Below are 3,706 nucleotides of genomic sequence, written 5' to 3' on the forward strand. Positions count from 1 at the left end.
CCATGGATAGGGTTTGAGGTAATCTGCCTTCTTTAAGGGAATCATTATACATCCTTGCTAGAATTGGGGCCAGAAGAAACGAATACGCCTTGTAGAATTCGACTGTGAAGCCGTCCGGACCAGGGGATTTCCCATTTTGCATAGATTTGATGGCTTCCTGTATCTCTAAAGTGGAAATGGGGTCCCCCATTCTGCCTGTGTTAACTACGTCAATTTGGGGGAAAGTTAAGGAGTCAAGAGGATTTGGGTTTATTGTGCCAATTATGGGGCATTCAGAAGTGTACAAATTATTATAAAATTCAAAGAAAGACTTGTTTATTTCAATCGGGTCAGAGACTAAATTGCCTTCGGGCGACTTTACTTTGGGGATTAATCTGGAGGCGTTAACTGCCCTAGCCTGTTGAGCCAGGAGCCTCCCAGCCTTGTCCCCCTGTTCAAAAAAGCGCTGCTTAGTTTGCCTCAGTTGTCTCTCCGCTACGCTCGTCATTAAAAGGTCATGTTCCGAATGTAATAATATGCGTTTTTTATATAAGGTCGGTGAGGGGGAGGAGGAATACGTTTCATCAATTCGGAGAAGTTCTTCTAAAATTGCCGACAGCCGAACCCTTTCATCCTTTCTTAGTTTGGAAACATACGAAATAACCTGCCCACGGACATAGGCTTTGAGAGCCTCCCACACTGTTCCACAACTTACATCAGCAGTGTCATTAATTTCGATATATAAACGAATCTGTGAATTAACAAAGTCCTTAAACTTGTCATCTGACAGCAGGTGGGAACTAAACCTCCACAACTTAGCGGGAGTAACACTAAGAGGGAAGTGGATGTCAATTGATACAGGGGCGTGATCTGAGGTGGCTATAGGATGGTATTGACACGCGCTGGCAAGGTGTAGCAAGCTGTCATCGAGCAGAAAAAAATCAATTCGCGAGAATGTGTGGTGGACATGTGAGAAAAAAGAGAAAGCCTTACTTTGAGAGTTTTTAAATCTCCAAGGGTCTGAGATTCCTAATTGTGCTGCATAATTTGAGACTACATTAGCGGATTTTGAGAGAGTGCCAAGCTTAAGGGATGACCTGTCGAGGTGCACATCTTGAATCAAGTTAAAATCTCCACCCATGATTATGCGGTGATTGTCTGCGTTCGGGATTTTAGCAAAAAGGTTCATAAAGAATTGGTCATCATCCCAGTTGGGTGCGTAAACGGAAACCAAAATTACAGGCATGCCCTGCAAGACACCTGAAACTATGACGTAGCGGCCATTATTGTCGAGAATAGTATTTGTTGGTACGAACATCACACTCTTGTGAATAATAATGGCAGCACCTCTGGCTCTACTAGAAAATCTTGAGTGGAAGTAATGGCCCATCCACGCCCGCTTGATGCAAAGGGTGTCAGACGTTTTAAGGTGTGTTTCTTGTAAAAATATAATGTCCCCTTTAAGATGTTGCAGTCGAGTCAAGACCTTACCAATTTTAATAGCTTTGTTCATTCCTCTGGTGTTCCAGGAGATCAGACGCACACTTCTGCCAGCAGTCGTCATACTGTTAGTCATATGGGGAGTCTAATGAAGGTGGTCTGAAACTGTTGTGCTTCCCGAGGACTGAGGGGAGAGGAGTGGTGGGGGGGAAGAAGAAGACCGGGGAAGGGGAGAAAAAAAAAAAAACAGTACAACAAAAACAAGCGAAGGCAAAATAGACAAACCATAAACAAAACACAACCCATAAACCCAAATGTGACCATACCTGGAGCATCCCAAATACAAACCTTGTCTGAGTGCTATAGCTCAAAGCTCAACAGCTGAACTTATCTTCCGGGGTCCCGTTCCCTATACTAAAAGCGGGAAGCCCATTGTAACACGGAAGAGTATTAAAGTGAACAAACAAAAAAACAAACTCAAGTGTATATCTATATGCATAGAATAGTACAACATCCATATATAGGTAAACAGCCAGCCAATATAAGCATAGCAGAGGGCAATAAGGCACTGACATAGATCTCAAGTAACATACATACAAAAAAATAAGGCCCAGAGATAAAGTAAAACAAAATAAAATTGCACTTTAAGGGTTAAAACCCATAGAAGGAATCAGTTCAAACAGCATTCAGAACAGTCCAAGTACTTGGGTCCCATGTAGTGTAAACAGTAGCAGGTGCATTCATGCTAGTCAGCGTCAGGACGAATGGATGCTATGTAGCCTTTAGCCTCTGCCACCGAGGAGAATCTCTTCTTACCTCCCTCCTTCGATATGATGGAAAGCCTCGCAGGGAACAGCAGGGCTGGCTTGAGCCCTAGGTTGTAAAGCTCCGCCATCACCTCTCGGTATTTGTAGCGCTGTTCCATCACTTCGGGTGTGTAGTCCTCGTAGATGGCGATTGGCGTACCTTGGTACTGTAGCTTGCCTCTCCTGGCCCGGGCCTCGCGGATAATTTTCTCCTTCTGCTGGTACCTGTGGACGCGGATGATGACCGGCCGTGACCTTTGCCCCGGCTTGGGCTTGTCGGTGAGTGAGCGGTGGGCCCTGTCGCACTCCGGCGGCGAATCAAGGACGCCCTCACCAAAGACCTCCATCAGCAGCTTCGGGAAGAATGTCGAGGGATGAGGGCCCTCAATGGATTCTGGCAAACCGACGATTCTTATATTGTTGCGCCGGCTGCGGGACTCGAGATCAGTGACTTTGGCCAGCAGTTTAACATTGCTGTCCGTTAGCGTAGCACAAGTAGCCTCCAGGGCTAACATGCGTTCGTCCTGCAAATTAGCATTGGACTCGAGCGAAGCAATTGTCTGCCGGTCTGACATAGTCGTTTGGATTCGGTCTAGTTTTGCTTCGAGAGTTGAGATGGCAGACTTAAAGTCGGCAGAGAGAGCTCTACGGTGATCTTCAAGGAGGCCAGCTATGCCCTCCATGCTGAGATTGTTGCTAGCTAGCTCGGGGCTATCGGTCCTGGCGCTTTGTTCTTTTTTGTTGCTTTTGGCCGGTTTAGACGGCACACTACGGTGGCGTTGTGAGTGGAATAATATTATTGTTCACTTAATTGTAAGTTAGAGAAGAGTTACGGGCTTCAGAAAAGTTACAACACAAAAGTTTGCGGGAGCAGAACTACGCACGTCTCTACTCCATCATGCCCAACCGGAAGTCCCCGCATTTATTTTTTTGATAAGAAATGGTATAACATAAAAATGAGGTGTGGTGCTTTTCAGTGGATTTACTAGATTTTGTCAACATTTACGTTCCTTTGTTCTCCCTACATTCAGCTTTCACTCCTTGTTAATCTTGTTTAAGCTTGATGGGCATTAGATCCCCCTGAGGAGGGGCGTTTGATCTCTTTGGCCCTCTTGAATGAATACAAAAGATGTAAGAGAGCTCAATAACTTCACTCTAGAAAAACAAGTCCTTCACACTGCCTCCTTGTCAACAGGGATTTAAATGCTTCCTCAGAGTTGTTTGGATAAATGTGAGAAAATATATATGTGGTGCCACCTACTGTATAGTAGGATAAATATTAGAAATGAAACATTAGCAACCACAATACTTACTCTGAAATCCCACCGGTGTCCATTTACGCACATACCTGGTGTGAAATCAAAGGAGTTATCAGCATAGCACATCAATTCATGTTACATCATGTATATGTTTATGTTCATTTGTTATGTACAGAGTTCAAGTTTAATATCTTAATATTTCCCTTTTGATAACCAGGTGCA

This window comes from Pseudochaenichthys georgianus, chromosome 5 (assembly GCF_902827115.2).
Source record: "Pseudochaenichthys georgianus chromosome 5, fPseGeo1.2, whole genome shotgun sequence".
Classification (NCBI taxonomy): Eukaryota; Metazoa; Chordata; class Actinopteri; order Perciformes; family Channichthyidae; genus Pseudochaenichthys; species Pseudochaenichthys georgianus.